At 42.3% G+C, this 26,495-nt stretch overlaps 1 pseudogene; it reads left to right on the plus strand.

Annotated features, from left to right (window-relative positions):
• The first annotated feature begins 771 nt into the window (after positions 1 to 771).
• LOC118577863 lies at positions 772 to 22,696 on the plus strand (annotated as a pseudogene).
• The last annotated feature ends 3,799 nt before the right edge of the window (positions 22,697 to 26,495 follow it).

A 26,495-nucleotide genomic window follows, 5' to 3' on the forward strand; every position in this document is an offset into this window, starting at 1 on the left:
TCATGATGAGCTGTGCTGTGGTATGACGTGATATAATTGTAAAAGTTTTAAATTTAATTTAATTTTTAGTTGTGTGTGTGAGCATGTGAGTACAGGCACTGTAGAGCCCAGAAGAGGGCATCAGGTTTTCTTCAAGCTGGAGTTATAGATGCTGCTGAGTACAGATACCAGCTCCTCCAAAAGAGCTGTATGTGCTCTGAAATACTCAGTCATTCATGCAACCCTGTGATGTGATATTTTATTAGGCATTTTTCCTAAAACTTAAGGAAAAGCAGACTTTTCTGCCACCGGTGAAAATTACTTAGCGAACCATTGTTTGCCTCTATGATACAGACATGAAAGCTGACCATATGCCATGGTGTCAACTAGCAAGCAGACCTCTGATAAGCCAACATGACACACACGTCAGGTTGGACAGAAACACCCACAGTCCTGGAGAAGATGCCATTTGGGATTTACAGGAAACATTTGTTTCCAGTTTTGTCTTTTCTATCTTCCCTTCCATATAAAAAACGGATCCTTGATAAATAAAACCATTAACCAGGGGAATAAAAGTAAAAAATATTAGTGTGGCATTTGACTCTCATGTAGGCACCAGAGCACACTTTGGGTGGTATTGGTTAACACCCAAGGCAATCCCCAGACAATACTGCAGCAAAAATCATGTAGCTGCTGACTAAACCGGTAGGTGGCGCTGCTACTCCATTTGTTTCTTCTGTGGACCTCGCGTGCATAGAGAAGTTGCACTTCTAATGGCGAAGTATTTTAAAGATGGGGGTGCAAGGGTCTGCTAAAAAGAGTAGCCCCTTTTTGTGTCAGTCAGAAGTAAGCTTCTCTTGGAAGGGGCTTAGCTCATTTGACCTTGGAAACCGAGGGTTTAATGCTACCAAAGAGAATGAAAATCAGAGGGAGAGTCGGAAAGACCAGAGTTTCCGATTCTCCCATAGAGAAATAGGAAGAAGGTTAGTGGTCTGGAGACGGCAAGCGAGAAACAGCACAACTAAAGACATTAGCCCTGGAGAGCTCCGAGGTTAATGTGGATGATAAGAGCTGCAAACCCCACTACATACTAATTTGGTTTGTTAACTTATTACATCCTCGAGCGGACATTTTTTTCCCTTGGACTAGATGAAGAATTCCCCTGAGCAGCAGAGGTTTTTGTACCAGGAGATTAAGTAGCATAGAAAATTACAGCCCTGCATTTGTGCTGTCTGAGTTAAGGTGGTGTCAGCATTCCTATTTTAAGCCATTATTTTCAAGGATGTGAGCTTGCCTGGGAAGTACGGATTCAGCCTGAGGATCACACATGCATATGTGAGGTCTAGGTATGCTGGGGCATCACTGCTCCAAACATTTCTGCAGAAGGGAGGGGTCACTGGAGTTGGCTTTTATTATTATTCCAAAAAGACAACAGACATTTAAAAATCTACTGCTGAAATATGTGACGATTTTTCTTTCTTTTAAAAATGTTGCAAAAGGATTTGTAGCACAGAGACTTACTGCTATGCAGGACAAGCAAGTTGACAAAATACACTCTTATCAGCTTTTATCGATTACTCCAGCCAATGGTCTGAGAGCCAAGACCTGTAAGCCATAGGTCTCAACGGAGCTATAAGGGCCAGAAAGGGCATCTGCATAATAAATACATATTTTCAAAATTAGTTAGCAGACAGAAATCAACACCACCCTGAAAGGCCAGCTGGCTGAGATATATGATAATGTGATCAAAATGCCTGACACACAGAACTTCTCTGATCTTCTAAATCTGCTCCTTGTAATCATAAGGAAGGGAAGAAAGGTACGAGCATGTCTGGAGGTTTTTATATGGCCCGGACTCTCTATGGTCTTTTCCCCACAGTGACTCCTACAGTAACCTGAATGTAATAGGAATTATTGATCGTATTTGAGAGATGAAAAATTGAGTCTTCACTACATGAAGCCTTCTCCTTGGGAACTTGGTTGGTGAGTGCCTAATAGGTAAGTTCAGCCTTATTCAGAGGGAAGCCCACAATATTTCTACTTCAACTTATGCATCTCTTCTTCCCAAGGGACTTTATTCCTTTTCAGTTCCTATTTGTGTTTGACCTTGCTTCACGGTCTCCTCATCCATAAAGAGAGGGCAGCACCGGCCTTTCGGGGTTTCAAAAAGGACTCAGTGTGGAGCTTAATGCAGAGCACACCAGGATGCGGAGACTGTTGTCGCTTGGACAAAGCCACCATGACAATGAGCAACTGCCCCTTCCCGTGGTTTAAGGGACTTCTGCCACAGAAGTGCTTCTTTCCCCAGATTCATGAGGTGGAGTGGAGTGCACACATTGATTTCCTAGCCAATAAGCAGACGAAGACCAAGAAAGAAAACAGGCATGGAAAATTGTGTGTCGATACTTAGAGAAACAAGGTGATTGCAGTAATTGAGTGGAACCAGAAGAAGTCACACATGTAATTATAGGCTCTTCGTAGGGTATCTGTGCCAGTCTTCACTTCCTGGTTTTGAAACGGGCTGGGTGGGAGTCGGTAGACTGGGACCTTCATCTCAAATGAACAGAATTCACATTAGGTAGGTTATCATACACACACACAAGTCTCTCTCCAAGGAACAAAAGTTATACTAAAACTTTTAACAAGAAACACATTTGTAAGAATGGTCCAGCCTTTCATAATGGGTGTCAGGGTACCAAAAGATCTCTTGCTCTTTTGTGTTATGAAGATGGGGAAAGGAAGTTGTCAGTCTGAGAGGAGTTAATCTTTGCTGGGGAAAAGGAGAGGGAGAGGGCAGAAGAACGGAAAAGAGAGGCCGGAGGGTGGAGGGGAGGGTGCAGGGAGGGTGAAAACACAGAGGTTGTATATTACAGAGTGAGGCGGAGAAAGAATTCAAATATGTGTACTTTACACACACACACACACACACACACACACACACACACACATGCACACACACACCCTCCACCTGATGTGCTACTGAAGGTTTAGAGAGAGGAGAGAGAGGGATTGCAAGAGAACCACCTTTGTGCTTGGTGATAGCCCGAATGCTCCTGCACTCTTGGTGGAAGGGATCCTAATACAGCGGGCATCGCACTTTCCCATATTAGGCAGGGAGGAGATGACAGTCCGGTCACCTGGTTTACATCTGCCCCAAACTTCGTTTTCACTGTTTGCAAGGTTCGACAGCAGCGCCACTGTCCGAGGTTGGCTGTGACAGCAAAAACAGACAAGACTGCAGATAGGAAGCCCTGTGAACACAGACGTGTAGTTAATACATGCCTAGAAATGTTAGTTTATCTTCACCCCCTCATTAAGCAGTAAGAATGTGTGCAGACTAAAGCCTCCCAGTTAATTACCAAGCCAGGCTTACTGCAGACTTCTGTACTTAGGAGGAAGAGAAAGCATTTTTTTTTCCCTTTAATAGGAGAAAAACTTTAATTCTATGAAATAGCCTCTAAGAGGCCCTAAGATGTTGCTGAGAATTGAGTTCTCAGTTTCATTACAAATAAAAACAATAGAAACTGCTGGCCAAGGCAGGGTAATCAATTACAGGTGACTGTCAGGAGTGGTATTTACTGGGAGGCAATCTGGAAACACAGCAATATTGAAACACAGTGTGAATTGCATTGTTCCTTAGTGCCCCTGGCCCTCTGGATACATACAGATGTGTACAGATGTGTAGGATATGGGCTTCTTTGAGCTGCATTATTCTACCTCCCAAGGGATTTCAACTCATCTCCATACTATGCAGGTTGTCGATAGTACAGTGTATGTCTTAGGAGTGGGTGACAGTGAGGACCTGGAGGCAGCCCCTGTTGACGCACAGGAAACACACTGAAGCTAAGTGGAGCTGCGCAAATTAACACCATCTGGGTTAATAAGGCCGATGTTGACAGAGTTTAAAATTGCTTCCTCAATTAAAGAGCCCAGGGAAATCTATATGTTTGGGTCTCAATGAGGACACACCAAGTAGTGATAAAGAGTCTTTGTTTTGCTAAAAATAAAGAACCTAGGGCTTTACTTTCACACATTTTAAAAGGAAGGGGATGGTGTGAAATAACCTGAACCAGTGGACCTCCATTGGGCCTTCACAGCAGCAGGCTGTTTGCAGAACAGTCAGGCCACACTATTCCATAGGCAGACTTATACAAGCCTTGGCACACTCCCGCAAGAAGGCAGACACCCACTTCCTTACCCCGGGGCTGTGTGCCTGCCTCGTATTCTGCAATCATTTTCTGTTCTATGATCACTATGATTCCATTTTACAGAGTTGAATGCTGAGGCATAGCGAAAGTCAAGATGCGCATTGTCATGGCCTCTGAGTGGTTGTTTATAGAAGGGTATGCTTATGTGCTCACCCCAGGCATGCAAGGGCTCTAGATTTCACAGCTGGGCTCAGTGGTTCTCCACTGACTAGGTACCATCATGTTGGCAGTGTAGCATGGTGTTTAATATGCATCATAGGCATCTCACCTCACAACCCTGGCTAGGGCTAGCCTAGTCTTCTCTCTCCTTACTGCTAATACTCTGACTAACAGAAAGTTTACTTGATTTTATATAGCTAAGTTTTGGAAATAAACATCAATAGTTACTTCACAAAGAAGCTTTATCTCGCATGGTACTAAAGTAGTGACCTGGAATGTTTTTTCTTTGCATGTGAATTAGAAGATCCAGCCCTCCTTGGAGTCATCTTCCCAAGGTGACTCTCATCTCAGAGCATCTTCACAGCATCTTCACCATCCGTGACATGTCCTCAGAGGAGGCCTTAAACCCCTGGCAGCCTTTTGAAACTGGCTGTTCACACCTTTCTCTGAAGAAGGTGGTCCTGTTTTCCTCAGTGTGACCCATGGCTCCCTTCTTCATCTGTTTTGTCTTAGTTCTCTCTACATCTGGGCCCACAGCTCAGGAGCTGGGGTCTACTCAGGGTGTCAAGGGCTTTAAAGACTCTCAGGAGCTGTGTGAAGATTTGCTGAGTGTACTTCCACGTGTTGGAAAGCAAGGCCCATGACTTAAATCAGATTCTCCAAAAGGTCACATGCCTCCTGGAGAAGTTAGGTTACATGGCACTATGGTGGTCTGAAAGAAAAAGGTCCCCAAAGGTGTGGCCTTGATGGAGGAAGTGAAGTCTCTTTTGCTCAAGTTTTGCTCAGTCTACCTCCTGTTGCTTCTGAGTTGAGATGTAGGACTCTCAGCTCCAGCTCCACATCTGCCTGCATGACACCATGCTCCCCATCCTGATGATGTTGGACTGATTCTCTGAAACTGTAAGCCAGCCCCAATTAAATGTTTTTATTTATGAGAGTTGCCATGGTCATGGCATCTCTTCACAGCAATTAAAAAAAAAAAAACAACAACTAAGACAGGCACTATACATTTCCATAGGGTGAGGAGGTTGTTTCTGATGTGCTTGGAGTCTTCTCGATAAGTTTATTTCTATTGTATATGTCACACTCCACTTGATCTTTAGTAGATGTAACATAGTGGGATACCAAGATGGCTGGGCACTGCCTACTTACAAATTTTGGACTCCATTCATGTGAGAAACATTTTGTTGAGAATGACTACATTTCCATTAATTTCCTAAAGTAGGAATTGCCCTATTTTTTCTTCATAGGTTAATTTTCAAACAGTGTTTATAGAATTATTATTATTATTTTTTATTTTTTATTTTTAGCTGAGGATCGAACCCAGGGCCCTGTACTTGCTAGGCAAGCTCTCTACCACTGAGCTAAATCCCCAACCTAGAATTATTATTTTTAATGGGATACTTCAGTCATAATTTTGTAACTGTCATATTAAAATGGAGATTATTGACTTAAACATTTAAAAGATCTACTGAATATGAATTTGTGTGAAAACATATGCCCAAGCTAAATGTGCTTTCCAGTGAGCCAGCCTCTCCCTCTCCTTATTATCACTTCCTGCCACCTTGCACTCCTGTGTACTTTTCTTATTATTCTCACACATTTTCCCCCACCCCCTTAGAGAAATGCATTTCTGCTTACCCAACCACCTCATTCATCTGCGTGCCTCTTCCTGTAGGCATCCATTTCACCCTGTTCTGAACGTTAAGATCAGAATCTGAGAAGTGGAGAGGGGGAAAGGTCCTGCCATTAACTCCACACACCAGGCCTCCAGACACCAGAGGGCCATCAGCTGCATCGCGTGTTGGTTGCTCATAGATTACACCTCTCCTTTCTCATTTCTTCTGCTATGCTGGGGAAGCTGTTGTCCTTCAGTAGGCATTCCCCAATTCTCGCACCTAGAGCACCCAAACAGAGACTGATCTCAGGTTGCAAAAGGGAGAGCAGTCTACTATGCACTTTTGTTCAAAGCACTTGGTGGGGTTGTTATACCCAGATCATGGGGACCCCCAAAAGACCATCACGAAGACCAAATCCCGTATGTAAAAGTGAAGAAGAGCCTTTGTTATTTGCAAGTTCTGGGGCTTGGTCTCTCAGTCTATCCAATGCAGCAGTGAGAGCAGAGATCCCTGAGCTCAGGTGGGGTGAGGTTTTATCATAGCAGGTTGGGATGAGGGAATTCCCAGGGTTCAGGACCCTGACTGGCTGACATTTGTCTAGGGGTATAGAGAATGTTTGGAATGTCAGGTATTTCCTCTTAGATGCAGGTCCCACTGGGTGAGGTCAGCTTATGGCTTTTCCTGGGTCCAGGTGTTGCCTGCCAGAAGCTGTGTCTGGGCCCCTAAGCCTGTCATGGCAGGTGTGTGATCAAGCTGTTTTGCGATAGGATCCCAAACATAAGGATCTGACTAAAGCAGAGAGTCCAGCTGAGGAGGCAGCTAGATAACTGCCCTTTAGTTAGCAGAATAACCGATAGTCTAGAAATGGCAAGGAAATGTTACCAGATCCTACTGAGTGCTGTGCCGGGGGAATGATTCAGGTTGCTGTTAATTGGTTAAGGTGAATGAATGACCAAGAGAGAGGTCAGTACCATTGAAAGAGAAGTTCAGTGTTATCACAATTCTTGGACACTGGAGGTCTGGCTCAGCAGGCAGGACTCAAGAGGAGCCCAGGTGGAGCAGAAGCATGGCATCTGGGGGGTGGGAGTGGTCTTCTTCAACTGAGGCAGGGCAGAGGTGATAGCTTAGAAGTGATGAGTTGAGTGGTTCTTGTGGGCTTGTGGTTGTTTGGAACCTGGATCTTTAGGGTAGCAGGAATACTGATTTGATGTGGGAGATAAAGAGGTGGGTGGTAAACACAGGGTCAGCTGGTTTGTATATGAAAGGCATACTCTTAAGGAAGTTAGCCTCTGTAGGAATTAACTATGCCTGGGAGCGAGAAGTCTTTCCCAGAATTCCCTACGACCCCATAGCAGGGCCTTAAACATACTGGAACTAAAGACAGTCAATACAACTGGCTCTGTGATGTATATATGCCAAGTAGTCAAAGGCAGAACCCAAGAAAACAGAACAAACTACCGTGTAGGCTCAGGGGAGAGAAGGCTATGCACAATTATGAGGTCTTCTGGAGTTCAGGACATGAGACAGTTAGCACAAGCACCCTCCTGTCTTACCTATTTTTTCAAAGCTCAGTATGGGTGCCAATTCTTTCTGGAAGCCTCCATTGACTCATGAATCAAGACTAGCACTTCTATAGCAAGCTGAAACCATTTATATAATTACTTTTCTTAAAATGCTTATGGAAGTTATTGAAGTATAACTGGATACTGTATAAACTGACAACATGACTGCTGTACGGTATGATTAAAGGGAAGGTTTTTATTGTAGATATGTGTGTGTGTGTGTGTGTGTGTGTGTGTGTGTGTGTGTGTGTGAGAGAGAGAGAGAGAGAGAGAGAGAGAGAGAGAGAGAGAGAGAGAGAAGCCAGAAGCATCTGGAAGAGTCCAGAGCAGAGAGAGAGAGAGCAGACTGATAAAGAAGTAGACTGAATGTGGTCAGCAGACTGGACCAGGCCAGGGCTATCTGTGAGAGAGGGGAGAATAGCAGGGGGACAGGGATAGAGAAAATAGTGAGAGCACACACACACACACCACACACACACACACACACACACACACACACACACACACACATACACATTCACACACACAAGGGAGGGAGGAAGGGAGAGACAGAGAGACAGACAGACAGACAGACAGACACACACACACACACACACACACACACAGAGAGAGAGAGAGAGAGAGAGAGAGAGAGAGAGAGAGAGAGAGAGAGAGAGAACATGGTAGGGTTATAAAGAGAGTGAGTAGCTGGGGAGAGGGAAGCCTATGAGCTGGAGGGAGTTTAGGAGAGGAGGTGAGAAGCCAGACCTCCTAGCATGGACTCTGAAATGTGAAGCAGGTACTTGTGGTACTGAGGGAGCACAGAGCATGTGCTTTGATATGCACATAGGCACCCCAGATAGCCATATGTCTTTTCTGTCAGGGGTGAGGGAAATGACTCCTTTTGGCAGATGGGAACCAGTTTCACAAGTTTCTGAGGAATGCTGGCTTTATTTAACCACCAGAAATCCTTCCATAGTCCAGCTGAGTTCATTTCTGGATATTTATGTTGCCCTTTGGAGTTTGAAGAATTGGACCAGAAATTCTCCTACAGTTCAACTTGAGCTCATTTTTGGATATTTATGCTGCCCTTTGGAGTTTGAAGGATTGGTGTTTCCTTTGCATGTAACAGGTAATACACAAATACACAATGTGCTGGGTTTTGACTGCTGTAAAGGTATCACCACAGGCCTGAGAAGTAACATATCATCCCCTTTAATTTTCCCTTATGCCCTTTGTGACCCTTCTTGCCCACCCCTTCACTAACTTCTCCATCCTTGGTCTCCCCAAACCAACACATATCTGCTTTCTGTCACTATAAACTTGGCTTAAATTCTGAGAGTTTAATACAACTAAAACAATTTGCTACGTGTTATTTCATCTGGATTCATTTACTCATTTCAGTTATATTGCGATTTTTCTGTTGTTGGTTACTTTTTACTTATTATTCTTTTGGCTCTTTACTCTTTTGTTGGGGCTAGCTCTCAAATAAATTGCACATAGAGAGACTTATTATTATTTGTAAATGTCCGACCTTAGCTTGGCATGTTCTTAGCCAGCTTTTCTAAAATTATCCCATCTACCTTTTGTCTCAGGGCTTTTACCTTTCTCTTACTTCTGTATGTCTTGCTTTCACTCTTACGCTGTGGCTGGCTGGGTGGCCAAGTGGCTGGCCTCTAGCGTCCTCCTCTCCTTGTTCTCTTGCTCTTTCTTCTCTTCCTCCCAGATTTCTCCTTCTGTTTATTCCCTCTGTCCACCTATCCTTTCTATTGGCCATTCAGCTCTTTATTAGACCATCAGGTGTTTTAGACAGGCAAAGTAACACAGCTTCACGGAGTTAAACAAATGCAACATAAAAGAATGCAACACATCTTTGCATCATTAGACAAATGTTCTACAACACAAACAATAAAGTAAAATAATTTTTTGATCATTGATTCATTCTTCTATATATGGAGCAGTATTCCATTGTGTGGCTATGTGCCACAATTTGTTAATCGACATTTGTACTATTTTCAGTTCAGGGTGTAACACATAAAGCTGCAGTGAATGTTTAAATACAAGTTAGGAGAATAAAAAACCATAGTCAGAGGAAAGGAAAAAATAATTGCAAGGTATCTACTTGCAAAAAAAAAAAAAAAAAAAGCTTGCATCCAGAACATTTAAAGAATATTTAAACTTCAATAACAGGAAAAAAAAAAAAACCAAAAACCTCCCTGATAAAAGATTTAAGCAGGAATTCCATGGAAGATGAAAAGGTTGAGGTTAGGTGTCTTCTATTGCTCTTCACCTTATTTTTGGGACAGGTTGTCTCACCGACCCCAGGACTTACTGTTTCAGCTAGACTTGCTGGCCAGCAAGCCCCTGGGCTCTTCCCATCAGTGCTGGGGTTAGATATGTGCGCTCCACAGCTGGTGCCTGGCTTTCTTATATAAGTTCTTGTGGGGGTCCTACAGAAGACTCAAGTCCTTACACTTTACTCACTGAGCCATCTCCTCAGCCCTTGGTTATTCCTTTTACTAGAGTGCAGGAATAAGCAAGCAGAGTTTAGAGACACTTTTAAAAATCTTATTTAAAAATATATGTATATTCCTGGATTTAAAGCAAAGCTAGCAGGTAGTCATTAGTCTAGGGTTGTGTCTATACCCAAAACCCTCGTACGAAACCCAAACTTAGGGGCATTACTTGTGTATAGTCAGCCAACTTGCCCATTGCTTCTCAACTAGAGCCCTGTTGTTGGGGACAAATCCTGCCATGGAGCAGGTAAGGTGAACACTACCTTTAACCGGTCAAGAAATCTCTTCCCTATGAGTTCAGCCTACACAATGACCCTGTTCCTGCTGTTGGGGTGGGGTTATCTGAACCTCTTACGGCTTTGAGTGCTGCCCAATGAATGATTCTCCAGCAGGTAAGCACTGTTGACTTCTGTGCGATTTATTTTTCCCTAAACGTTTGTCTTACCATACACATCAGGTCTCATGCCTCAAACTTAAAAATTAAACCCTGTGAATGAAGATAAACAATAGAAAATATTCCTGAATTTGAGCATCACCAAGGGTTATCATGAACAGAAGACAAGGGTGAGAATACTGTAATAGCACTTTTCCAGCTTCTCTGTGATTTTTCTCTGAATTTCTGGCAAGAGACTTTCTAGGATTCCCCCCAAAGTCTCAGCCCACTACCCATCTCTACACTTCTCAAGCCATAGTGAGCATCTGTAGGTTATTGCCTTTCCAGGGGAGCCTCTATCTAGTTTTATATCTACGTGTGTATATGAGAAGATGAGCTATTTAGACTCTAGTAGACTGATAGTAGACTCTAGTTCTAATTTATTTTTGTCCCTTCTCCACAGCCCTCAATTTGCATACAGAGCTTAACTTAATATAATGAATTACACACAGTTTGATGCCCTATCTATGACCTTTTACTCTCAAAAGAGAGTTATTTAAGATATCAACAATCATTCTCTTTATTCAATTTATTAGAGTATTGTTATTATTTTAAAAACTGAACACTGAAAGCTTTAAAACAAAGCATAAATGTTGTTTCTCCAATATGTGTTGTTCATATGTAATTATGTATTCCCTCTATATATCAGTTAGGTATCTACCCAATATAATACTTACATATAATTAGTATACATTAGATAACACGAAAGAGCTAAGGGACATGCATTGCTAACAGGCAAGTACATGTGATATAACACTTTTTGGGGAGATGATTGTCAGTTTAAAATTTGCTCCCATTTATTTTATATTCTTTGAAATTAAAAAGTAATCAAATCATTTTCTACTTTCTCTTTCCTTCCTTCAATTTCTTCCACGTGCCTTCACCCTTTTATTCTCTCTCAAATTCATGGTCTCTGGCCTCTTTTTTCTTTAATTGTTATTATACACACACACACACACACACACACACACACACACACACAGAGTTCTATGAAATGACAAAGATTAAAAGGTCTACCAGGCTCTCCCATGCTCTAAAGAATGTGCTATGTCCTTTCTGATTAAATCCCCCCGCTACTTAACACAATCCTTTTGGGGCATTATTTCTAAGCACCCCGTTTCACATAGGGTTTTGTGAAGTAGCACCGGCTGCTCTGAACACACTATGTGTTCCTTCCGGCTTAGCTTTGCAAGAGCTGGGATGACAGGTGTATGTCACCAGAGTTGCCGTCCTGAGATTTTACATGTCAGTTTGAATGCAATGTTAATGTCCAGCATGACAAAACAATTTTCTTGTTATTCCTGATTTAATTTCTTTGCATGTTTTGGGATGAGAGCTAGTTATCAATACCATATGGCCGATATATTTATAATAAAGCCTTTTCCCTCTCTATGTAAGGTTATTTTCTTATTTATGGATATTACTTAATTGCTTTTGAAAAGGGGTTTAAAACGGGTGTGCCGTGTATTGTATCTCCAGAAAGGCATGAGTATTTTTAAGAAAAGGTAATAGCTTTCAGAAATTGACTTGATTGTGAGTCAATTACATGGCTGTGTGAAGAGTGAGGTTGGATGGATGATTATTGATTCGGTCCTCGACACTAGCTAAAGATCATCTTCTTGCTGTATACATTTTATTTCCACTATTTGCTTATTAAATAAAGCAGAAGTTTAAATATAGCAGGAGACTAATAATTCCTTGCTACAGTTGGTGTTCTGGAGAAGTTATAAGCACTGATTAGAAATCAAAAGAGTCCTGTGATTCTGTGCCCTAATTTTTGCATCAAAGCTTTCATTTGGCACTTAGATATTCCTAATTATGTGGAAGTATGACCAATAACATCCTGATTAATTAATTTTTTTCCTGGTTTATGCTTTTCACTGCTTGCAATGTTGCTGCCCAAATCTCCTGGAAAAAGGAATTGAAGGGATTTAGTGTCCACCTCTCAGTCAAGCACAACCATTGAGTTCCTAATCAAAGATTTGCCTTCACGCAAGTCAAATAGCTTTTTAGATCCATGGGTAGAGAGGTGCAGCTCTAATAAGGACAAGTGAAACTGCAATCATCAAGGCGGCTTGCAATTCCTAATGTGAATAGAAAAAGATGGAAGGGAATGAGCTAGGAGAAGGGGACATTTGCCCTTCGCCTTTCTTTGAAATAGGCTGTTGGCTATATGTGTGAAGCAGTTAGTGTTTTCCTCATTTTTCCTGGAGAGTTGTTCTTCTCTCTCTCTCTCTCTCTCTCTCTCTCTCTCTCTCTCTCTCTCTCTCATCTGGTCACCTATCTGTCTCTATCGTCATCTGTAACAGTCCTAGCTTATTAGTTGTTTGCCTCTCTGCTCCCAAACCCCTGCTTTCCCCACTGCCTTGGGATTCCGGGGTTAGAGCTGATGACCCTGTCACCTTTAAGAGCTAGCTCATCCTCAGGTTTTGTCCCTGGGAGGGGGAAAGCTTACCGAGACACTGAAAGCTGGAGTTTTACTCCGCACACTTCTGGTCTGCCTTCTGCAGTGAGTGAGAGGCCCAGGAGTATACTTCAAATTCCCCTAGGTTCTCTAGACAGACCCTTAGTAGGAAGCGTCTTGCAGAAGAGCTGCCATCTATTATTACCCAGTGAATAGTTTCTGTTCACCAGCACAGACTGCCAGCATCCAAATATGTCAGCGGCAGAACAGCTTGGGCCCACGGTACCCTGCGAAGCTCTCTGTTGTTCAGCAGGTCTGGTTTCCATCTCTGAACTTTAGGACTGAACTTTAGAGCTGGTGCTCCTCGGCAGTTTCAGTTTCTCATTCACCTTCGGGGTGTATCGCTTCCAACATTTTTCCATGAGAGCTTTGTAGCTCATCTAGAAGTTAATCATGTTTTACGAGCTGTTTTCATCTAACCTTTTCCTATTGAAATTTCTACTGTGGTTTTTGGTCTCTTTCTTTGTCCTAACTAGACCCTGATTAATTCGATAACAGAATAGTCCACGCACTCTGGTTTGGTGCCAGACAAAGTATGAAGATTCTCATGTTATTCAGGTTTTCATTGCTATTAAAAGTAGAAGAGAGTCAGGCGGTGGTGGCGAACGCCTTTAATCCCAGCACTCGGGAGGCAGAGCCAGGCGGATCTCTGTGAGTTCGAGGCCAGCCTGGTCTACAGAGTGAGATCCAGGACAGGCACCAAAACTACACAGAGAAACCCTGTCTTGAAAAACAAAACAAAACAAAACAAAACAAAACAAACAAACAAACAAACAAACAAATAGAAGAGAGAGCCAGGTGGTGGTGGCACACAGCTTTAATCCTAATACTTGGGAGGTAGAGGCAGGTGGATCTCTGGGAGTTCAAGGCCAACGTGATCTAAAGAGCAAGTTCCACTTTAGCCAGGGCTACACAGAGAAACCCTGTCTCTTAAAAACAAAACAAAAAACAAAGACCAAACCAAACCAAACCAAACCAAACAAAACCAAACCAAACCAAACCAAAAACCCCCAAGCAAAGCAAACAAAGAAAAATACAAGAAAGAAACAACACAACAGTTATTCTGGCTCACAGTTTCAGAAGGTTTGGTCCAAGGCTCCCTTCCTCCATTGCCTGTGCCTTGTGGTGAGGTAAGATTGTATGGTTGAAAGGCTGCTTATCATATGACAGCCAGGAAGCAGAGTCACATAGCAAAGCCCCAATCAGGCCTCATCTTCCACAGTTCAACTATCTCTCAGACATTCGTTGTCTGAGAATTTGAATCCATCAATAGATTAGTTTCTTGATGAAGGCCAAGCCTTCACAAACCATTCACTCCCTTAAACCCCAACCTCAACACTGCTGGCTGGCATGTGAGACTCAGCCTTTAATATGTGAGCCTTTTGGGGTGACATTTCATAACCAAATCATTGCAGTACCAGAGAAGTGGTAAGAAAAACACTACTTTGGCTAAAGTTCTTTCCTCAAAACTCTGTCAATTTCCATGTAAAAAACAGGTAAGGAGCTGGGTATGACAGGGAAGCATTGTTATGATGAGGGACATGAGGTAGAATTAAAAAAAAAAAAAAGTTCTAGTTAAGGAAATTCTATTGAAAACTAAAAGTCCATAGAAATTATCTAGGGGAAGAGGAGAGACTGTCCCGGCAACTGGAACAGCTTGGGTTAGATCGGGACTGATCAGGTGATGTAAAAATAAAGAGGAACCTGGCCCTGATGCAATCTCAGAGTTGTAAATACTAATGGGGCTTGGTATGTAGGTTTTCTTAGGAGCCTTCCAGATCCTCAGCCTATCAGGTGAGTCAACTTCCCTGCTTGGAGTTTCTTATCCCACCTGGGGTTTTTGGGTTATTAGCCCTTCAGTTTGCCTTGCAACTGGAGTTAGACTTAAGAATGGCATGTGATAAGGACTGCAGCATGGAAAGCTGATATCTGGAAACAAGAGGAGAGACGAAAACAGGGGCTAGTTCTCAAATGAACTCAACCCCACTAGGAGTTCCAGAGTTTCCCCAGTATCTCCACAGAACATTGAGGGGTAGCTAGCAAAGAGAGACCAGGATCACATATGTAGTGTCTACCTCCTTTAGAATGGTAGTTCTTAATTCAAGACTACATCTAAAACATACAGGTGCTTACAAAGAACCTGGGTGCTGTGGTCTGAATGTCAGTGCTTCCTCAGTATTCATATGGTGGGTCAGTTGTACATACCTATGATTTTAGTACTTGGGGGCCAGAGATGGAAGGACCATGAATTAGAGGTCAGACTGGGCTAAATAATGAAACTGTGCCTTAAAACAAAACTGAAATTCATATGCTGGAATTCAATACCATGGGGACTTGGGATTGTGTAATCAAGGCCTCACGCTCATGAAAACAGACCTGAGGGAGTTCCCATATTCCTTCATCATACTAAGGCTCCAGGTTACATCTTCTAAGCAATCATCACCAGGCACAAGGTCTGAGGGCTTCTAGCCTGATGGACTTCCCACCCTCCAGAACGTGGAGGGGTAAATTTCTGTCCTTATATTATCTAGTTTGAAATACTTGCCCTATCATGCCAGGTGGACTAAAGCAGAGAACCAAAGTGCCAACCAATTAAATCAGTCTTTTGGAGACTCAGTTAAAGTTGTCCAGGTGATTTCAATGCACAAAAAATTTTTGGTGAATCATTGATCTTGAGAAACAAAACATAAAAGTATATTATTATGAGTGTTAAATAACCAATTACCCATAAAGCCTAATTAATATTAGAGAAAATTTTTGAGCCTAAGGATTAAACTAATCTTCAGGGCAGTTTGCTATGTAAAAATCACATAGAATTCCAAATGCAGAGACTTGGCATTTTTGATGAGCAAAACGTGGTTATAGGTGGCAAATGTTTTTATGTGCATTTTCTTCAATATTCACTTAAGAAAAGAGTGCTATCACTATGGTGCTAGGCAAATGTTTAGAACGGAGAAAATAAACACAACATAGAACTATCTAATGGGTTTTCCTTTAGTTAAAAAAAATGGCTTCAGATAAACAAATATTTGCCTAGTAAATGAATGAATGAATGACCCCTTTGTAATTAGATTCCAATTAAACAAAAATAAAGGAAGCATATCTGCCACCTCTTAACTTGAGGAAAATTAATTAAACATTAATTTCTCATCTGATATTAACCTCAAGATAAAGCAGTTCTTGGAGCTGTGTTTGACTAATTTATGAAAATCTATATTTAGTGTGAGGGTGAGGAGTACTGATACCTTTGATTTAATTTTTTTCCCCTAGCACTTAAAACGAACACGCGTTTCAAAGGCGTCTAGAGCACACTTCAGCTGCACAGCCGTTTCTATTGCTGTAGAACCTGCTGTGTGACCCCCAAACCACACTGCTTATGTTACTTCAGAGGCTGAATCAGTTGTGCCACCTCTAGAGACCATGCAGCTTGAAGAAAAAAAAATCATTAGGCTTTGCATTATAGAAGCATTACAGGAGTGGGTGGGGGAGCAGGGGTTGAAATCATAATGCAACCACATCTGAACAGCTAATCTCAGTCAAATGGAACATGGCTCTTGTATGCTGATTACATGGCTTGACAAGGGAGGCAAAGCTGGATTGCTGTCTAGAGAGAGTGAATTAATTGATTATCAGGGGGTATTTTAGCCAGCCTATAACGTGGCTGGAACATGAAAATTAATGTTATTTAAATTCCTATTCAGTATTGAATCCCCTACCATCGCGCCTATTTTCCATTTCACTTCTAGCCCTCTGTTTTCCAAGGTGTTACTTTTTCCTTCAGTGGTTGGTTGCATGCTTGCAAATCTCCTCCATGAGAATGGAGCCCCTAGAGACTGCAGTGCCAAGCTCATTATAGAGTGCTTTTCTTTTACTTACATACCTGGTGGGAAACAGGGTGCAGAGCTGAGATGTGCCAGTAAGTGCTTTTTGAATTATGTTGGGGAGAGCGATAGGTTGATAGGTCATTCCATAAAGAAAACATGTGGCTGATTCCATGGTATTACAAAGTGTTTCAAGATGCTGTAAAATGAAAGCCTACAACATTCCCTGGGGTTTCTCTCTATCTTGTTTCATATATACTCAGCTTCCTCATACATATTCTGGAGCTAAATTACAATGACATAGGAAGCTTTGTTTGATGGTATCGGAATTTTTTAAAGTAGCAATGAAATAGGCCTACGCATAATGTATGCTGCTTGGGTGGTATCTTAAATAAGGAGTAAGAATAATTCTGACTGGGAAAGCAATTGAAGGATGCTATCTTGTTGTTTTGTTTTGTTTTTGAGGCAGGATCTAGGTGGCTTTGAACTTAAGATGCTTCTAAGTCTTGGGATTTGTATACCAACATTCCTGTTGAGAATGGGATTTTAATGATGGAGAGAATGAAGAAATCTCCCAATTGTTCAGTTCAGGCTTAGCAGGACCCTTACAGGGTTGAATTGAACATCCCAGCTATTTATATATTGTTGTCTATACTCAATGGCATTCTCCTGCAGGAATACAATACAGCACCCTTCATGTACCACTCTGTCATTTGCATCTGATGGTATGGCTACCCATGTCGAGGAGCATTAGGAAATGTAGGTTCTGGCTTTGGATGAGCTACTGAGTGATGTGCAGCCTTGGCAACCGCACTGGCTCCTTTTGGAGAAGACACATAGTCTGACTTGAGTCAACACAAAGCATTCCCTGTTGTAGCACCTCTGTGAATTCAGCTTCAACGAAGGAACTTTCTTTAAGAAAGAGGGCTCATTATCTCTGGAACAGCTTATTCTTTTGTTCGACAGCTTGAAAGATTTGTTAGATCCTAATTATACCAAGTTAAATTTTAGTATGTAATATCTGTCTATTGGTGTTGTGTGACTTTTCTTGAGAAAATGTGAACAAATGATTATTATTCACCCCAGATAGAGGATCAATAACAGACCCAGGGAACAAACAGTTCCACCCAACTCTAACTTAGTGAACCTATGAGTGTATTAGAGTTCCTTCTAGGATAGTAGGTGATTCAAAGGCAGCTGCCTCGCTGAAAGTCCTGCCCCAGCATGAGTGGCAGCTGAAAGAAGCTGTACCTTTGCATTCCCTACACTACTTACAGGCAGCTTGGTCGGTCAGAGTTCCTCTTCTTAGCAATTGTTTACTGCTCCTGCAAAGGTGGGAAGGAGATTCCTAAATCTTGTCTGTCCGGAACTTTCTGAGCTTTGAGGTTTTGTTTACTTCTGGAGTCTTAGAAGGTCCCCTCCTGTCTTCCAGAAGGAATGTTTTAATTGGAAGGCAATAGCTACAGAAAACCCTGCTTCATCCTCGGATTCTTATATTCTTTCTGTCTCTTCTTCCCTCATAGCCCCTGAGCCTTGGAGAAGGTGACCCTTGGTGTCTGACTGTCTTTATCCATCAGATGCTGGGCACTGGGCCATGATGCCAGAGCAACAGTCACTATTCTCAGAAGTTTGACAATTACATGTCTCTATCCCCACATTGCGGAAGAGAAGTTTCTCTCCATGACTGACCAAGGCTGACAACACCAGTAATTTATGGGTTTGAACATAGATATTTAGAAGGGAATTTGACAGACACATCATATTCATTTTGAAAGAACGATAGTAGTTGTTTTTGTCACTGGAGAATGTGACATCTATGTCCACAGGCTTTTGTTTTGGCCCATAGTATCATATGTGAGTTCTTTCCTGGTTGTATCCATATCAGTCATGCACTATTTCACTATTTAATAAGTTTTGCCTGGGATGTTGGTAGTATAGTATACAGGGACCACAGCTGAGCACAACTGTTGGTAACAACTCTCCCCTAGCAGCTTACAGGGCACCTCTCTGACAGACAGTAGAGAGGGAGCTTACTCAGCTATAGCCTTATTTCTTCATGCCCTATAGTCAAAGCATATGATACGTATAGCACTAGGTACTGAGCGTCTAGTTTTGGCATGCAAACAACAGTAGTGGCAATAGCCTGCCTAGCTAATGACTAACAGGGAGGTAGCTCAGCTCTGGCTTTGGAATTTCCACCCAGTAGTCTTCTGGCTCATGGGGTTGCCCCTTTCTACCAATGCAGCAGATGTTTGCTTGAACTCTTCCATTGCTGTTTTCACCATCTTCTAGTCTTCCAGGGTGGCAGTATCTCTCAAGGTCTAGTGCTCTCAGCTCAAAGTAAGCTCTAACTGTTCTTGTGTGGCTAGAAAGATTGAAAGAGAGAGCAAGTCAAAGCACCATGAGAAGATCTCACCACTTGTATCATTTGTTTCCTCAAAAGTCTGACATGGGGTATAATGGAACAAACTGGAGACGCTACCTTGGCTAGTCCTCCACAGTGCATAGTCATTTTCTATGAGCCACCTGGTCTCCTCACCCTGGGTGTTGCTGTCAATGCTGGGCTACTATGCATCTTTATAGTTCTAATGATCTCAGCTATGGTTGGCTTTCTCTGCTCTGCCTGACTCAGGTCCAAGGGCAGGCAAGATTATATTCTAGCCTTCTATGCCTGTCACTGGAGCCAGTTTCCTGGTTCTGATAGACTCTGGGCCATCACTGTGACTCTTTCTACTGGCCACAACTTAGCTTTTGAAAGGACTCCAGGATGGGAGAACAATCTCTATGCCCAGAATACTTTTTTTTTTAAGTGCATACTCCTGGGGGACAACTATCCATTCTTGGGACAAGCTTAACTTTTGTTGCCTGTGCTGATTCATGTCTTTTGTTGCCTGGGCTTTTGAGAAGCTCATTTGTAGTGGGTAGCCATTTCCAGCCTTGGCCTGGAAGTTCCAACCCCCATTGAGGCTTTGGTAATGGTCATGCCTACAAGATGGGGAAGAGAGAGGACGCTGAAGACCCAGGATCAAGAGGAGAGGCTTCTCTTGGTTCCAGGACCCTGGACGCTGGAGGTAGACCAAGCAAAGTTCTCCAGAGAACACCGCCGGACTGCACCATACCTTTCCCAGACCCTGCAACCTATCCCTTCATTTGTAAGTTACCCCACAAAATAAACCTCCCTTTTAACTACGTGGAATGACCTTAATAATTTCACCAATACTTATTGGCACAGTGTTTGACTTTCTATTACTCTTTTCTCTGGGAGTTCTGATTCTATATAAATCTTTCCACATGTACCCTAAGTAGTCTGGATAGATTCCTTTGTCTGATTTCACATCCTCTGGTCTCATCCTTTTTCTATCTTCCTCCTCCTCTTCTTCCTTCCCTCTCTTCTGTTGACACTGAGAATTGAACTCAGGGCTCTGTACATGCTAGGAGGCAAATATTCCACCACTGAGCCATGTCTTTACCCATTTCACCCCTTCTTGATTGCTTTAGCACTTTCTGAACCTAATTTACCTCTAGTCTAAGTCATTTAGATCTGCCAAAGCCTTACCTCTATTGTAGAAATCCTGTCTTACTACGGGGCCCAGCAAAGCCACCTAGGTCTCTTAACAGTCCTGATATTCTGTGGCGTCAACCTGAGTTCTCCTGTGAATGGGGTCCTATCTGGCCTAATGTACTGGGCATCAAATATTGCTTCTCTCATGCCAAGTTCTTTTAGTCATGTCTGTCTTCCCTCCATTGTTCTCTTGTCTTTGATATTTGTGGAAACAACAGGCAGCAGTAACCAAATGTCCCCAGAGACTGGTTTCTCCAGTGTTCCTTCAGATGATATAGTCTCAAAGGGGGATGAGAAGTTATAGTAATCTGTTTTACCGTTTTTATGGTCCTCATATTGACCCTATCAGGTCTACAACCTTAGAAGCCACAATGTGAGGGGCTCTTCCATTTTTGTTTAAAGATTTCTCCAAATCAGATAATTTAGATACAGGGTATTTCTCTTTCTCATAGTTTCTTATAGGGTGACTGACTATTGGAGAGCCTGCCTGTGTGATGGGTCACCACAACTTTGCTTCAGATTGGATCCGATGACCCATATTAAAAGGTCATTGTGAAAAATCATATCATACATTGAATATGAAAAATAATTTTGGAAAGGTGCTGTGCCATGAAAAGTTAAATTATTGTTGTTACAGGTTCCTCATGAAGAAAACCATCTTAGCAGCTAAACAAACTACAGAAAGAAAGTGAAGAGAAGAAACATTTTGTTTAAAACCGGTAGAAAACACTTCATGGACTTTTGTGGTTCTGAGCATAGCTTATGGTCAACATTGAGTAATACACAAAATTTTTTTAGTCCTTTTCAACCTTCTAGAATATTTCTAGGAAGCTATGGCACCTCCTTTAGGACTACAGAATTCTGAAATGTTTCTCTTTTGAGTCATATATAGACAGATGGTGATTTTCCTTTACGCTTCTCTAAAAAATCCTTTCGTTGTTGCCAAAGTGAGAATTTTCTTCTTATGCACTGAATTTCACAGAAAATTCTTTTGGCTCAATATACCATCATTTCTTCTTCTTCTTTTTTTTTTTTGTTAGTTTCAATACTAAGCATTCTTCATGATAGGGGTTGGAACAGATAGTGATTTTTTTAGGCTTTGTGGGATATAAAGTCTGTGTCACCAATCTCTAACTCAGCTATCATATATATGTGTGTATGTTTTTTTTTTTTTTTTTTTTTTTTTTTTGTGTGTGTGTGTGTGTGTGTGTGTGTGTGTGTGTAGTACATTATTTGGAATGGCTGCATTCCCATCACATCCTCTTTGCAGAAGCAAGCAGCTGCATTTGACCTGTTGGCTGTAACTACAGTTGCAGAAGTTGTCATCTCTTTCTCTAGTACATTGCTACTTAGACTGTGGTCTGCAGAATCTAAGCATTTTATCACCATGTGGGAGTCATTGAAAAGTATAGGCTCTGGCTCTACCCTAGGCCCGTTGTATCAGGACTGGTGTTCTTACAAGATTTCCAGGTGATTCATAGGAATTTGCATTTGTGAAACCATGGGTGCAGATGGATAGCACAAAGGAGACATCTGGGAGTCTATGTATCATGCTCATCGGGGTGGGCTGTCGTCTCCAAATGTAACTTGGGAGCCTTTCTCTTCCCCTGGTATGTCTTCACCCACTAACTGCATGCTCTGCTTGGGCTGTCAGCTTGCCTTACCACCTCCACAGCCTAGCAGCTGCTCATTCCCCAGTTCCTGTGTCCTCATGGGAGGTTGTTGAGAACCTGTCAGATGAAAAGGGTTTGGCTCCCTTGCAGCTCTGCAGAATCCACCACATGCTTTATTTACAAGGCTGCCCAGCATACCACCCACCCCCTTTCTACAGCACGACTTTCAAGAGGCCAAGGGAAAGGGAAAAAGAAGTTCAAGGCATGCAGGTCATTCCTCCTTGCATAATGGGATATGGAAGAGCCCACAATAATCATCGCACTTTTTAGTAATGTAATCATGGAGCTTCTGCCTTGGTGAGAGGTGGCTGCTACATCTCTTTCTCATCACTGTGGCTGCGCTCTGGCCTATGGTGAGGCTGAAGATAGGCAAAGAGAAGACCAAGAAGTTCATCCAGCACAAATTTGACTGGTCAGCCACAATGAAGTGATGAAAACTCTGAGGTATTGACGATAGGTTTCAGAGAAGATTTAAGGGCCCGATCCTGATGCCCAGCATCAGTTATGGGAACAACCAGACAACAGATCACACACTGCCTAGCAGCTTCCGGAAGCTCCTGTCCAGAGAGTCAAGGAGCTGGAAGTGCTTCTGATGTGTAACAAATCTGACCGTGCCGAGACTGCTCACAGCGTTTCCCCCCAGAACCACAAGGCCATGGTGGAAAAAACAGCACAGTAGGCCATCGGAGTCACCAATCCCAACACCAGGCTACACAGTTAAAAAAAAAAAATAGATGGACTATTTTATTTGTGCTTAAATAAAGCCACAGAAACTGGAAAATAAATAAATAAGTAATAATGACAACCTCAAAAAGGCATGCTCTAAGAAGGCTGGAGATTGCAAGGCAAGCGAGCTCTTTCAGAATTTTCTGAAATGGAACCCAAAGGCCTTAATTATGATGTATATTTCTTCAGGTGAAGCTTTCAAATAAATCAGAATATGCAATTATGTGATTTTCCTGCTGTTTCCCATCCTCTCGCCTTTATTCTTCTTTATTAATACAGGTACCTCTCACAATAAACTGGCCCATACTGGGTTGATGTGCGTAGGTGCAAGCTGATTATTTAGCCTTGGCATCTGATTAGAAGTCCCCGAAGAAGAGTTGCCTAGGCTGCACTAAGTGTCCTGCAGTGGAAGATGCAAAGTGCTAGCTTTGGCTCTTAATGAGCAGCTGCCTTTCTCCATTATCAGACAACTTTTCTACCTGGAGCAAAGTGTCTCACAGGTAGAACCTTCCCAGCAAGTATTTGTTGGAGTCATGCCCTCTTCTAGGGCAGTGCTTTATACTTGATAGAGCTCTGTCCTAAAATCTCTCTTGTGAAACCCTCTGAAGGAGATGATAAAACTAAATATAGTTTACTGTGTCTGGTTTCCTCATTCAACCTCTACTATACACAATTGCTATTATTTATCCCTATTTTAAAGGTGAACACACCGAGGCTTTGAAAGAGTAATGTGTTTGAAGTCTTAGAATTAGGAGCAGAAGGAACAGAGATTTGAATCTAGACAACATGACTGGAAAGTAAATGCTGACCATTGACATAGCATAGGACTCATGACAGATTTAGCATGCCTTGGGCTTTTCAGTGGCTAGCATTTGTAGAAACCTGCAAGTATCAGTTTCAAAGTGAGTCATGGACTCTGGAGGTTCATGTACAGGAAGCCATTGTTCATGGGTCATTAGGAAAGACACTGAAAGCTGATGCTGACGTCCTCCTGTTCCACTAAAGTACAGTAATGCAAAAATCCTTCAAGTTGTCAGGGGCCTCATTACAATAAGAAGCCTAGCTAGGGTAAACACGTAAGTAATGTTGGCTGCTGCACAGACTTAGTCACCAGGGTCCCAGCAATTTCCTTTCATGGCCTTCACAGTGAAGCCTCTATCTAGAGTTCTCACCAAAACCTCAAATGTAGCCCCAGGATTGTTAGCTACATTTTGGTGTAAGCAATGCATGAATGGCATGGAAAACTGTAGCTCACCAGCCGTCATTTGAGCAACTGTGCTGACAGTACCAGACTGCTTCTGCCACCACAGGGGCAGGTCTCCTAAGAGAACGCATATTTCCTGAAAATTAGAACCGACTGTTCACCTGGGATGTATGGAAATTGACATTCTGTGTGGATGTCTGTAGTCATAAGCTTGGATAATTGCATGAAGCACTGCTGTCTCAAGCAGTTACTGAGGCCAGAGAAGCTAGATGAGAGAGGAGACTGCATAGTACCTCGGCTATTCTGTAATATCAAACTTGAAAGAGATATGAAGAATAATACATATGCTGCTCCCTCTTCCTCTGATTGATAATGACAGCAAGTCATTATTTATGAGTGGACAACACAAAAGTTGTCTTTCTGGATGGTGTAACAGGGTACATGAAATCATTTTATGATGCTTAAGTGCTGCATAAATGCAAGGTGGGTGCTATTGTTAGCCACCGTGGAATAATATAGTTATCACTGGCTGACTTCTGTCAGAAATGCAGCATCTAAACAAATAGAAGAGGGAAGAAAACAATGTGTTGGAGAGAGCAGATTGGGCTAAGAGAAGGCTCTATTCCAAGTGTCATATGTAATGCACAGGCCAGTAAAGGATAATTTAAACCTATTTCAAACCAGGTGATGATAACCTGCAGCATTCATTTCCCCTTAATGGACATTGGTCCTGAAACAGCGTGTTTATCTTACTGTTTTGCTCCAGGAGATAATATGTAACTCACCTAGGTTTCCCACACTTCTGTTGCTGTTTAGCTACTCTCTATTGACACTTTTAAATTCAGATTGATTTGTTTACTCAATAGATAGTTACTGAACACCTACCATGTCTTGGGCTCTGGCTTATGTTTTGGTACAGAGATAAATAAGATCCAAGGGCAGACCCTTAGCGCCCAGTAACAGATGAACGTGACAAACACATGCTAAAGGGGAGGCATTTCAGTGCTAGGAAACTGGCTTTATGACATACATTTGGAGAAAGAGGGAAGAAGGGTCAGTTCTATGTGACAGGCTGTAGGACTGAAGGGACTTGGAAAAGTCTTTGAGTAAGACCTGCTTGGGCCTGGAAGTGGTTAAGGGTCTGTAAGGAAGTTTTGCATGTATGTTTGTGTGTCTGATCCATTGTACTTGACCTAGAATGTAATCTTGGTTTCCTTATGTACAGACATGAATTGAGCACCTCTTTCATGCTAGGCTCTGAGCTAGGAACTTAGAGTCTGAACTAGGGGTAGGTGTAAATTTGTGTTTATAGAAGAGAAGCACAACCCAGGATGTAATTCACAAATGTTAGTTTGCTCTCAATTTCTTTTCTCCTTCCCTCTCTATCTGGGACTAACTAGCACCCAGATGTCGGACCTATTACTGTTTCAGTTATTACTGAGCTCCTGGGAGGACTGGACTTCCTAGCTGGGTGGGACCACATGATGAGTCCTGTCCAATGAGATGTGAGCATAGTCAGGCGTGCCACACTATTAGGAGAGTACTGATGGCAATGCTAGAACCAGAGAGACCATCTTGTCCTTCTGTCTTAGCATATGACACCAGTGGTGTCAATGGCCCCACTCCATCAACCTGGGGTGCTCAGTAGCCATTATTTGTAGAGGCCTTTACTGAGTCACAATGGATATCTATATTAATTGAGAAGTAAATATTTCTTTCTTTCTTTCTTTTTTTTTTAGATTTATTTATTTATTATGTATACAGCGTGTATGACTACAGGCCAGAAGAGGGCACCAGATCTCGTAACAGATGGTTGTGAGCCACCATGTGGTTGCTGGGAATTGAACTCAGGACCTCTGGAAGAGCAGTCAGTGCTCTTAACCTCTGAGCCATCTCTCCAGCCCCAAATATTTGTCTTTTAAATCCCTGAGATTTGGGGCTGTTCTTCACCACAGTGTAATGCTGTGTGCCCTGATGATGCACTTTTTTGGGAAGGCATCCACATTCATTACCCTAAGTAAGTCATAGTTTCCACTACAGGTATGTATTTCTCCTTGTACATACTCTTTCATTAAAAATACAGCAGTATTATATGTTTAACAGATTAAGAGTAAAAGGAAATGAACCATACTTGTCTTATTTATTACTATATCCTACGGGCCTAACACAATGACAAGAAATGCTTGTGGGAAGAATGAATGAATAATGAACCAGAGGTTATCATATGAAGTAAGGGGAAATGTTGAATTGATACAATTCTTTGTGTTGACACTGTCTTGAGTTGAAGCACTGGGGGCCAGATTAGTCTTAATAAAAACCTGGAGTCAGATATTGAGGGTGAAAGCTCAAAGATCAGAGAAGCCAAGCAGTCAGCCACTAGAAACTTCTTACCTCTCCGAAATCTCAGACCTAAAGGGCAATCTTGTCTCTACAAATCCTCAGACTGAAGGACTGCAGATCCCGTTTCCACTCGCCTTATATTCCTGTCCCCACCTCCCTAGTGCTGGGATTAAAGTTGTGTGCCACCACTACCTGCCTCTGTTTCTCTCCTATACTGGGTCAATCTCATGTAGCCCAGGGTAGCTTTGAA

The sequence above is a fragment of the Onychomys torridus genome, chromosome 2, assembly GCF_903995425.1.
Source record: "Onychomys torridus chromosome 2, mOncTor1.1, whole genome shotgun sequence".
Taxonomy (NCBI): domain Eukaryota; kingdom Metazoa; phylum Chordata; class Mammalia; order Rodentia; family Cricetidae; genus Onychomys; species Onychomys torridus.